Source organism: Urocampus carinirostris, chromosome 1 (assembly GCF_059441175.1).
Source record: "Urocampus carinirostris isolate Australia breed hairy pipefish chromosome 1, RoL_Ucar_1.0, whole genome shotgun sequence".
NCBI lineage: Eukaryota > Metazoa > Chordata > Actinopteri > Syngnathiformes > Syngnathidae > Urocampus > Urocampus carinirostris.
Genome location: NC_142349.1, coordinates 69783678 through 69796603, shown reverse-complemented (window position 1 = coordinate 69796603; position 12926 = coordinate 69783678).

Below are 12926 nucleotides of genomic sequence, written 5' to 3'. Positions count from 1 at the left end.
GAAAATACGAAACCTTGAGAAGGGGCCTCACAGATGGTAATCCCCCTTCCAGGATGACCAGGGTGCAATAGACTTTGAATTAGGTAACAAAAGATGCTCTGTTGGATTTAAATCTGGAGACACGCTCTGCAAGTTAATCCCCCTTTCTCTTAACACCTTTAGAAAAGCCTTGGTTATCTTAGAATTGTACTTGAAGTCATTTTCAGGCTGGAACTTTGCCCTGCAACCCAGTTTCTGGAAGAAAGGGATCATCCTCTGCTCTAGTATTCCACAGTACATCCCTAATGAAATGCAACTCCCCAATTCCAGCCCTAAACCATGACATTTCCAACACCATGCTTGACATTGGGCTACTGCTTTTGTCCATTGTGCCAAAGTGATGTTTGTTCAGTGGTGTTCCATCAAACATTATTTTTAAATATCTGCAGAAATGTTAGGGGGTGTCCTCACTATTGTTATTTACACTAAACAGAGATAAATACAAACTTTAAAAAAAGTTTTGGTAGGTTACTTTGCTCTGGAGAAGCTACGCCACTCCCGACTTGACTTCTTGAAAAGGGATTTGTGTATCTTTTGCTCCTTTCTCCAAGGTTTATGTAGGGTTGGCACTTTGTTATCCTCATTGTGAATGAGGTTTGCAAGAGTAATATGATATTTGGGGAAAAATGACAGTAATGGGAATTGTGACTTACTCAACAATCTATTGGCCAACAGTGTCACACAATAATATGAATGTAATGTCAAGAATGTAAGGTTGCAGGTAGAAAAAAAAGAAACCCCATTTTTTTATCCAAACGATCTGTTTTTGTCAAAAATCCCAAAATTTTACAGAGTGCTTGACACAGTCAAGTCAAGCCATGTTTATTTGTATAGCCCTTAATCACAAAGAGTCTCTTCTTGGCTCTTGGAATCATTAGTAGACCAGCAATTTCAGAGCAAAGGCTCCGGACCGGAAGATAGAGGGTAATGAAATCTGAAAATTGTGAGGGAGCAAGTCCATGCATGATTTTGTATAATACCAACAGAACCTTAAATTCACATCTTAAGCTAACAGGGAGCCAATGCAGGTTAGCTAAAATCGGGGTAATGAGGGCAAACTTTCTTGTCTTAGTCAAATTCATCAAAGACACAGCAAGATCTTTAAATTAACTTCCAAACTCTGCGAGATGCCAAATGTTAAGAGGAACACTTTCTGGGAATACTAGTTATGAGTGTGCATATTGTGGTATACTATCAGGATACCAGAACAGACCAGGAAACCCCAGAGCATTCGTTTCAGTTCTTTACTTAAGGAAGCGTTCAGGGCTTGCGGGAGACGTGACGGCCGTCAGACGTCAGCAGCGGAGCCGGAGAGATAGCTTCGGATCAAGTGGCCAATCGGAGTGCGAAAGTCAGGTAGGTCGAGTTTACCGGGGCTGGAGAGGAGATTGAAGCGTGGGACGGAAACAGGTCGGATCGGAGGCAGGCAGAAACAGGTAAGCAGAGTTCTTTGATGAACGGGAAATCAGGAGAGTCACACAGAGTTACCAGAGTACACTCTGACGAGGAGGTCTGGGCGCAGCGTGCTTAAGAGCGAAGTGCCAGCCAATCAGAAGGCGCCCACATGATTGCTCCAGGTGATCAGAGTTAGTAATCATGACAGTATACACTACATGCCACAATCAAAAACTAGCCCGAAGACCGTTAAACCTTATGAATAACTAATGTATTTTTACTTTTGGCTATGTATGTTCCACTCTGAAATTCGTACAACTGTGCTAGTGAGAACTGCTTTTGTTTGGGCCCTGCTTTGAATGTATTTCTTTGTTTTCACAATGACTTTTTCCACACAGCACAACGTGAATCTTCATTGAAATTGGATTGGGGCCATACATTTGCATGGAGCTTATAAAGTTGAAATCCCCCGACAGTTTTGTTGACCCGATGGATGCCATTCGGATTATGATGAAAATCCATAAGAAGAGAAGATTGTTTTTTTGTGTCACCACAGCTCATCCACTGAATATTAAAGCAGCTCTGTGGTCTTTCTCTCATTGCCTCTTCATCAGTAATGGAGTTCAAAATGAGGAAACATTCGGGACAGAGGCTTAAAAAAAAAACAGCGGGGCAATGAAGGGGCCGTAGGCATCTACAATGAAATATTTACAAGTGAAGTTGATTGAAGACTGTTGGAATGAACTGTCCTTCATAAATTATGAATGCTGGCTCAATAAGAAACTGGTGGTAGATGATTTTTTGTATCAAATCTAGAGAAAGTTTTATACACAGCAGATAACTTCCCAAACAGTATATTTTTGCACAGTGACTTTATTCATATAAAGGTGAAAAGGTATCCGACCCTTTCCTGAGTTCTGTGTTGTTGTTGTTTGTTTTTTTGGGTATATTTATCACTCACAAACGTGTCATATAAAAAAAAATATATCACTTAGAGAAATACAGTTTTAAAGTATTGATTCCATTTATCTTGCGTACATTTTGTGTACATTTTAACTATAACCTTATCCTCTTTGTTTTAGAACCTTATCTTCTCTGTTCCTTTATCTTCTTGGGTTTTTTACCTCACTGTGAATGTGTGAAACTGGAGTGTCATGCCCAATTTCGTTGTCACAATATGTTAACCCATTTTGTAACAATGACAATAAAGGTATATTCTATTCTATTCTATTCTATTCTATTCTATTCTATTCTATTCTATTCTATTCATAACCCCTGTCAGGACCAGACCAGAGACAGGAACCACTTGTGTACGTTTCTCTCAGTTTTATTGGGAAGAAGGGAAAGGATTGCATGCACTAACCGGTGATCACTGGTCGCGGGAGCAGATTGCTTTGAACGCGGAAGTGGTACTTCCGTGGCGAGCGATGGCGGTGTCAGGAGCGGAAAAAACAGGTCAGTAGCCGGGACAGAAGAGCAAAAAACGTGGTCAAGATCAGAAAACGGGTCGAAGCCGGGAAACAGACGAGGGCCAAGACAGGAGTGAGTCAGGGTAGTAAAGCTTGCCTGGAGTAAACTGTGGTTCACAGACGGACTGACAACAAGTGACAGATAGACGTGGGTTTAAATAGTGACAGGGAGCCAATCAAAGTCCGATGCAGTTCGCGCCAATGAAGCAGGCACAGGTGCATCACATCAGTAATCATGACAAACCCCCCCCCATCTAAAAAGGTAATTGCCCCGAGAACCTAAAAGAATAGAATAGAATAGAATAGAATATGCCTTTATTGTCATTGTTACAAAATGGGTTAACATATTGTGACAACAAAATTGGGCATGACACTCCAGGTTCACACATTCACAGTGAGGTGAAAAAGCCAAGAAGATAAAGGAACAGATAAGAAAAGGTTATAAAACAAGGAGGATAAGGTTATAGTTTACACAATATTTACACAAGAAATGTCGGCATGTGGGATGTTAGTTTGGTATCGTAATACCGTTGGTATCGTAAGGGTTTGTGCAATTATGCATTTGGTGCAAAAAATAGTCATCATAGTGAAAAAAAAGGTCAACATTGTGAAAGGTGAGCAGTAGACATAGTGCAGTCAACATGTGCAAGAAACATAGACATGAGTACCATTTTACGTTCGTATGAGGTAGTGTTTTTGCAAGAGTTTTTTCAGTTTTTTGTGCGGTGTCTGTTTAGGGTGGGAATAGCTCTGGACACCTGCAGCTGCTGTTTTAGATGATTTTTCCTGAGCACTCTCAGGAAATGCAGTCTCTACTGGGCCTTCCCTACCACCGCTCTGGTGTTTGTGGACCAGGAGAGGTTGTCGGAGATCTGCACACCCAGAAATTTGAAGGAGTGGACTCTGATGGCCAGTTGGGTCAACTTTGGCAGGGATAACAGAAATCAAACGATAATTGGTAATGAGTCCCTCACAAGGTCGTGGGGGAATTTTTATATGCAAAATCACGGCACGGTGGTAAGCTAGCAGTCCCACGTAGTGGAGGTACAGGGTTCAAGTCCGCAGCCTCCTTGTGAGCGATTGAGTTAAACGTTCTTTTTTTTTATGCCCTTCAAAGGTGGAATGGAGTGGTCTACCAACCAAGATTACTCCAAGAGTGCAATGACGGCTCAACCAGAAGGTTAAAAAAAAAACCCTCAAAAAACATACAAAAAAACTGCAGGCCTAGCTGGCCTCAGTTAAGGTCAATGTTCATGACTCCACTACAAGAAATACACTGGCCAAAAATAGCCCAAAATGGTTTCTTTGCGAAAACCACTGCTGTCACAAAAGAACACATAAAGATGTCTCACATTTGCCAAAAAGCATCTTGATTATCCTCAAGACATTCTGAGGACTTATGACTCAAAAAGTGAACTTTTGGAAGATGTTCAGCCCGTTACATCTGGCATAAAAATGGCACAGACTTTGACAAAAAGAAGATGATGCCCATTGTAAAGCATGGTGGTGACAGTATGTTTGCTGTATCAGGAAGGGGACAACTTGCTGTGGTTGACACAATAACGAATTCTATTTTTTTTTTTGCAGAATATCTTAAAAAAGAATATCAGGCCATCAGTTCGGGTCCTTAAACTCAAGTGCTCGTGGATCATGTACTAAGACGACAATCAAAAACACAGGAAGTTTACCTCTAAATGGCTTTAAAAAAATTGGGAGTGGCCAGATCAAAATCTAGATTCAAATCCAATTGAGATGTTCTTAATCGGGCAGGTCATGCTCGAAAACCCTCCTATATGGCATATTTGTATCAATTTTGCAAAGAAGAGTGGACCAAAATCTTCAACAGCAATGTGAAAAACTCATTACCAATAATCACAAATGTTTGAAATGTGGCCTAACGCACAATTAAGTTTAGGGGACAATTACGTTTTCACAAAGGGCAAGATAGAATTTAATTATTTGGGGTGCTATGATAAATGGAATTAACATTTCAAACCTGCATTTCAATTTTATGATATCTAAATTGTTTAAATGATCTCAATTTATGTTTAAATATGCAAAAAAAAACACATAAAACAGAAATGGTGTCAGGACCAGAACAGAGACAGGACCCACTTGCGTGCGTTTCTCTTAGTTTTAATGGGAAGAAGGGAAAGGATAGTACACACGATCCGTAGATCACTGGTCGTGGGGAGCAGGTTGCTCCGACGCGGAAGTGGTATTTCCGTGGTGAGCGAGGGCGGTGTCGAGAGCGAAAAAAAAAAACAGTTCAGTAGCCGGGACGTGGGAGCAGAAATGGTAGTAGAAATCAGAAAAAGGGTCGGAGCCGGGAAACAGACGGGAACCAGAACAGGAGAGAGTCTGGGTTGAAAAGCTTGCCTAGCGTAAGCTCAAGTTCGCAGACGGACTGACAAAGGGGGACATATAGGAGCGGGTTTAAATAGGGACAGGTAGCCAATCAGCGTCCGAGGCAGTTGGCGCCAAAGGAGCAGGCTGAGGTGCCTCGCATCCAGGGTTGGGTAGGGTTACTTTAATTTGATTACTTTCAATTACTTTTGGATTACTCCAATACCAAATATGCTAATAAAAGACAAATTAAACTAAATATGAATAAAACGACTACATTTTGTACAGGCTTGGGGAGTAACGGAATACATGGAACGGCAAAAATTATGTTGGCAAGCTGTTTGGATTTATTTTCATTTTGTTTCTGTCGCATTTTATGTTAGTTTTGCAAGAGATCAAAGAGATCAAAGCCAGGAGAGAAAGCTTACCACGTGTTGTGAGTCATAATTTTATTCATGTTTAGTTTATTTTGCCCACATTAAAACCCCAAAAGTAATTGAAAGTAATCAAGTTAAAGTAACCATACCCAACCCTGCTCGCATCAGTAACAGTGACAAAGGGGGCAAATACCTTTTAACAGCACCATAGCCACCAGTAAGGATGTGTTCCAAAAATGACCATAAACGTCTATTTCTTTAAAAAAAATAGTCTTAAAACATTGAATCAAACCCTATTTTTTACAACAAAGTTACTAAAGCAGCATGTTAATTAAGCTGCATACTACCCATGTGTCAAAACATACTGATCGATGGCTACAGATGGCGTTGCCTCACTCTATTAAGAACAAATAATAAAAAGCTCAGTGCAGAACATCCGTGGCATGATTAACTACGCATTTGCTCAGACGGTATTATTTGGAGTTTTATTCGTCAAGGTTGAGATGAATAGAATATTTTCCAGCAACTTAGAATGAAAGAAAAATGTATAATTGTCCTCTAAAACATGGGGCGATGCTAGGATCGGCTTGGCCTTTTTATGGCAGCAATGACCATGTGGATGGAAATCCGTGAGGTGCAGAGAGGTTTGTTTCTGCTGAGAAACAGTCAGATTTACAAATAAATGAGCCTGTATCTTATTCTTCATTTGATTGTGTCATAAACTGGAACAGGAGGAGAACCCAAATGCGTGACGTTTCTCACACAAGCCTTTTATTTTACGGGAAATTGGGAGTCATGAACGTTAGGCAGTCGTCTGGCATTGAATAACAGGAAGACAGAGGCCGTCGAGATCGATACCGATTGCCCGAGCAGATATCGGACAGATGGGGTCTATACCGGACAGGACGGGACAGACAGGACTGATATCAAAACAGGATATCAAAGTTAAACAGGACAAACTAGACGGGAACGAAAACTGGAGATAATAATGAACAGGGCAAAAATGCAAGGCAACAATACCGGACAGAGTCTAAACCCACGTCTTGCGGGGCAGAGGTTTGTTGACGGACTAACCAAGGGAGCGTGATAGCACTGAGCTTAAACAGAAGGGAAGCCTATCTGTCAACGAGCCGCGCGGGTGGGGCCAATTGGGCGCCATGGCAACCTTGATAGTTGGACTTGATTTTATGTTGTTAACATTAATATTAACTCATTAAGCAGTTATATCATTTAGTAATTATCATAAATGTACAGTTAAAATAGGGCCTGACACATAGAGTCATTACATAATATATAATGTATATTACATAAAAAAATATATGAACTCATTTACTAGTATTACTATGGGCTTTATTCTTTTTGGCCTTATCCTGAGGTAAAGACAGACGGTCTAGTTTCCTTTATTTCTTGGATAAGAAAGCATGCAAAATGTGTTGTCAAATAATTACAATTACACTGTATAATTGGAAACGACCTAATAGGAGATGACAGTGAGTCATTTAACCGTCATGCTAATGTGTCTCATACTTTGCCAATGAAATGCAAATAAAGGAGGGAGAGTAAGTGCAGATACTGCACTCCCACATGTGTAAATCAAGTTTGTGTGCTGTTCTGAACCAGAAAAAGGAACAAGGTGGCTTGCCTTTCTCTGCATTTGCTCTATGTTAATGCATTGATTGTATTTGTATGATTGATTGTATGATTAATAAGTTGGTATAAATATGAATTTAAAGATATCAAACTTGACTCATTAAATGTTCGGAGCAGTTTTTGAGAACAAGTCAGTATTTTCAGATGGACCAATAACTAACATTTCAGTTTTTTTTAGAGTTAAGGCGCAAGAAATTGAGTGACATCCATTCTTTTATCTCAGTGAGGCAGGCCTCCAAATGTCCACAGTTTAGTGTGGCAGATTCCTCCATAAGATATAGTTGAGTGTCATCTGTGTCGCAATGGAAACTGATATTATACTTGCGAATAATATCACCTAATGGAAGCATGTAAAGTCTGAAAATAAGGGGGCCAAGTACAGAACCCTGCGGAACACCACAGGTAACACTAAAGGGCTCACATGTCATTTCAGCATATTTAACAGAACATTGACAAATATAATATCACCCAGAGTGACTCAGTCAAAAATGTAGGTGTCATGTTTGACCCCGATCTTTCCTTTCAAACACACGTTAAGAATATTACTAGAACAGCTTTTTCCATTTTCCCGACATTGCTAAAATTTGCCCTATAATGTCTCAGTCGGATGCGGAGATTATAACTTATGTGTTCGTTACCTCCAGTCTCAATTACTGTAATGTACTACTCTAAGGTCTCCCAAAGTCCAAAATCAAAAGCCTTTAGTTGCGACAAAATGCTGCAGCGAGGCTTTTAACTAAGACATGAAAGTTTGATCACATTACCCTGATTCTAGCAAACCTGCATTGGCTCCATTAGCTTAAGATGTGATTTTAAGGTTCTGTTGGGAGTATATAAAATCATGCATGGTCTTGCTCCCTGATATCTTTCAGATTTAATTTCCCTCTATGTTTTGGTCTGGAGCCTTCGCTGGTCTACTAGTGATCCCAAGAGCCAAGACGAAGTCCCCTGGTTTGAGAGTGTTCTTCATTCAGACCCTGGTGCTGTGGAATGCTCTTCCCCCTGAAATTTGATCCGCAACCTCAGTGGAAATGTTTAAATCTAAGCTTAAAACACACTTCTAATCTATAGCATATGAATAACCTATATTGTATGTTGACAATATCTGTGTATTATTTGCCCTCATGTATGTTTTAGATGAGGGGATGATGCCAAAATAGTTTGTGGTTTGCAATAATCTGTGGTCTGTGCAGCCCTTTGAGACTCTTTATGATTAAGGTCTATACAAATAAATAAACATGACGTGCTTTCATCCTATCCAGTAAACATTAAAGTGTATTTCCCACTAGTTTTAATTTAGGAGCAGCAAAGCTTACAAACAGTAGTGCCACGGCATGATACATTTGTAGTAACGTAGAATGGGACCTACGTTGATCAAGTGAGGAAAAAAACTAATGGATAATGAATTGAAATGGCAGTATAATTAAAGGATAAACCAAATTCAGAAAAACACTTTTTTTTGTAAGCTTTCCCGAAGTACACAGCTGCAAATGTAGATAGATAGATAGATAGATAGATAGATACTTTATTCATCCCCGTAGGGAAATTCACACTTCAAGCAGTCTACCCCGTTGTTTATTAACAGATTAACATGATGCCCTAGGAGTGCTTGTAGCGAAGTGGATGACGTCACGCCAGTCCAAAAACTCGACATCCCTGCGGCAGATGGAAAACTTTTCTTTGTGAAAATCCAGGGATACACCACCTCGTGTTAGCAAGTCCGCCTCCTCTCCGATTCCCCTCGGCTTTTGTGTCTCTGTTTAGCGGCGTTGAAGCCGGATTGCTCCGGGTAGCTCCGGGTGGCTACACGTTAGCGTCCGGAATGCTAAACGTGAGCCACGTTTCCGCAAAACACAGCAACTGCGCTCCCTGTGCGCTTCGATGTTTTCCACCAGCACTCGATGATCTTATTTGGTCGTGAGTTCGCATTTACCATGATTACGGATGGTACCGAAGACTTATAACGCCGCTAGCCGCTTCGCTAGCTCCAGCTTTCCTTCCACGATAGGCCCCTTCATCACGCCGGCACGAGAATTTTTCAGGGCAAGGAGTTGAAATTCCTTGAATACAAAACCCATGTCCATCGGATAGAAGTAATCCATAGTGTAGTTGTCAAAACGGGAAGAAAAAACACCGAAGATAGGAGCAGACAATAAAACAATAGGGCAGCTGCTGGAAAATGTTTCTAAAGTATTGCTATTTACGACTGTAGTAATTTGAAGAAATTAAATGGTAATACAATTACAATTGTCTGTTTGTGAAAAAGTCACACTTATTGAGCCTGAACATATTTTGTTGAGGTGTTTGTATGCAAGCCTCAAACTCTACAGCTACAGAATGCTTGCAGTGATGCAATTTGCTAAAGGGCGAGCTGCCAAATTGTCAGAATGCCTCACCTATACACTTCTCAAACAGCTCTAAGACTGCACCAATATTCTTGTATTTTTCCATTAAATTTTCCATTGTAGTATACGGTACAGTTTTAGAGGACAGGCGTTTATAACTCTGTATATAAGGTCCCATTTATAAGTTGTCATTGTGTTGGTTCACAACACAGAAATGCAAATATGAACATTTACATTTGGTAGACAATTATATATATAATTATGTTATCATTATCATCATTAGCTGCACCGCTTATCCTTAGTAGGGTTGCGGGGGTGCTGGAGCCCATCCCAGCAATCATCGGGCAGTGGGCAGGGGACACCCTGAACTGGTTGCCAGCCAATCGCAGGGCACACAGGGACAGACAACTCGCTCGCTCATTCACACCAAGGGACAATTTGGACCGGCCAATCCACCTGAAATGCATGTCTTTGGAATGTGGGAGGAAACCGGAGTGCCCGGGGGAAACCCATGCAAGCACAGGGAGAACATACAAACTCCGCACAGGAAGTCCAGTAGCTGGATTTGAACCCACACAGGAGGTTCCCAAGACCTTAGAACTGTGCCGCACACGCGATAACCACTGCGCCGCCGTGCTGTCCATAATTATGTTATTTTATATTATAATTATAATCATTTCTGGCTTGATTTTAATAGTGTCTGCATCTGTCTCAATGATTAGATCCTACTCGTGTCATGAACCGAATAAGGGTCAGGACCCAAATGCGTGACATTTCCAACACAAGCTTTTTATTTTACGGGTAATGGGGAGTCATGCACGTTAGGCAGCAGTCTGGCGAGGAATGATAGGAAGCCAGAGGCCGACGAGATCGATGCCAATTGCCCCTAGTAGATATCGGACGGATGGGGTCGATACCGGACAGGACGGGACAGACAGGATTGATATCAAAACGGGATATCGAAATTAAACAGGACAAACTAGACACGAACAAAACTGGAAACCGATTTTAAACAACGGGACGGACAGGATTAATTCAAAACAGGATATCGGAATTAAACAGGACAAACTAGACGGGAACGAAACTGGAAACCAATATTAAACAGGACAAAATAAACGGGAACAATACCGGACAGGAAATACCAACAGGAAACAGGACCGAGTCAAAACCCATGTTTTGCGGGGCAGAGGTTCGTTGACGGACTGACAAAGGAAGAGTAAGAGCACTGAGCTTAAATAGATGGAAAGCTATCCGTCAACGAGCCGCAGCTGGCGCCACACGGGCGGGCCCAATTGGGCGCCATGGCAACCGTGACAATCAGTATATGTACCTGCTCTGCTTTTCTACACCACAGCTATTATTTTAAATTAACTATCGTTTCATTTCTTCCTTGAGTGTGGGTCCAACAGAAAGCTTACCCAACAATATCATGTTGTAAATCCCACCACTGGTTCAAAAACATTTTGATCGATAATGCGTTTGTAAAACATGAGTTATGAAGGAAATTCCACCTGCTTTTATCATTCTCTGTGGAAAAGCATTTTGTGTTAAGGCCTTATGACTTTGGGTACGTTTACATGTAGCTAGTAATCGGCTTGTAAATGGAACATTACCAGTGTTCCAATTATGGGAAGCCATGTAAACGAAGACAATAATCCAATTAAGGTTTTATTCCGTTTACACATATTCTGATTCCAATGGATTACAACTGTAATTTTCCAATTACTTATGCACGTGCCTAATCCTATTGCAGTTTCCCCTCATCTGGAGTACTTTCATGCCCCATTGCACTGTGGGACTTGTAGTAGTCAAGTCAAGTCATGTTTGTTTGTATAGCCCTCAACCACAAGGAGTCGTAAATGGCTGCACAGACCATAGACTATTGCAAACTACAGACTATTATTACACCATCTGATCCAAAACCTACATGAGGGAAAAAAAAACTCAAAAATCGCAGCATAAGAAAAATGAAGAAACCTTGAGAAGGGACCGCATATGAGGTAATCCCCCTTACAGGATGACCATGCTGCAATGGATGTTGCGTTAACAAACAATAAAAGCAAGAATAAAATACAAAACAGTTAAATTATAAAATAAAATAAAAAATAAAAAAAAGGATGACCCGATTGTAATTGATGTCACTCTCAGGACCAGAACGGAAACAGGACCCCCTCTGAGATTTGATCTGCAACCTCAGTGGAAATGTTTAAATCCAAGCTTAAAACACACTTCTATTCTATAGCATGTGAATAACCAATATATTTTATGTTGACAATTTCTGTATCCGGTATCGATCCCGCCTGTCTCGTATTGTCCAGTATCTTGCTCTAGTCTCCAGTATCCGGTATCGATCCTGTCTGCCCCGTCCTCTCCGGTATCTTGTTCCAGTATCCAGTATTCGTTATCGATCCCGTCTGTCCCGTTCTGGCCGGTATCTTGCTCATTTATACAGTATCTAGTATTGATCCCGTTGTTCCATCCTGTCCGGTATCTGCTCGTGTATCCTGTATCTGGTATCGAACCCCTCAATCTTGTCCGGTTTCGAGCTCGTCTGCCTCTGGCTTCATTTTTTCCTGACTTCTCTTTCTCACTTCTTCCACCCAACGATCGTGTGCGAGTCCACCGTCTGTTTGTGTTCTGTCAGCGGACACATAGTGAATGTTTGTTTTGCCTCAACCATCTTTCTGCAAATAAACATGACTTTACAAGGTTTCTTCATTTTCCTCATGTTGGCGTTTTTGAGTTTTTTCTTGCCCTCATGTCGGTTTTAGATCAGGGGATGGTGTCATCATAGTCTGTGGTTTGCAATAGTCTTTGGTCTGTGCAGCCCTTTGAGACTCTTTATGATTAAGGGCTATACAAATAAACATAACTTGACTTGACTTGACTCGTTTTCGTTCCTGTTACTTCCAAATGTCCGACTAAAAACGAGTGCCACTTGAAATCTCATTGCTGTATTGTTTTTCCTTTCATACCAGAAAGTGCAACGCAGCAGAGGAATTCCAATAAGGAAGTAGCTCAAGTCCAGTCGGAATGAAGATCAATCCCAATGATTTTGATTAAAGAGTCGGTGGAAGTCTCTAATTCCGGAAAGAACAGATACATCAGATGGTGAGCAGAGAAACGAAGAGCAGGAAAGAGATTTCGAGTCCCTGTGCCCATGAGAAAGCGATTGCTGGCGAGATTGAGATGAAATTCCGACGGATCCACCGGCTCGAGTTCTAGGTTGTTGCCGATAATCAAAAGCAGGGGGAAGCGGTAGGGGGGTTGGGACGGGCAGAGCAGAAGAGAGACACTCAGTGAAA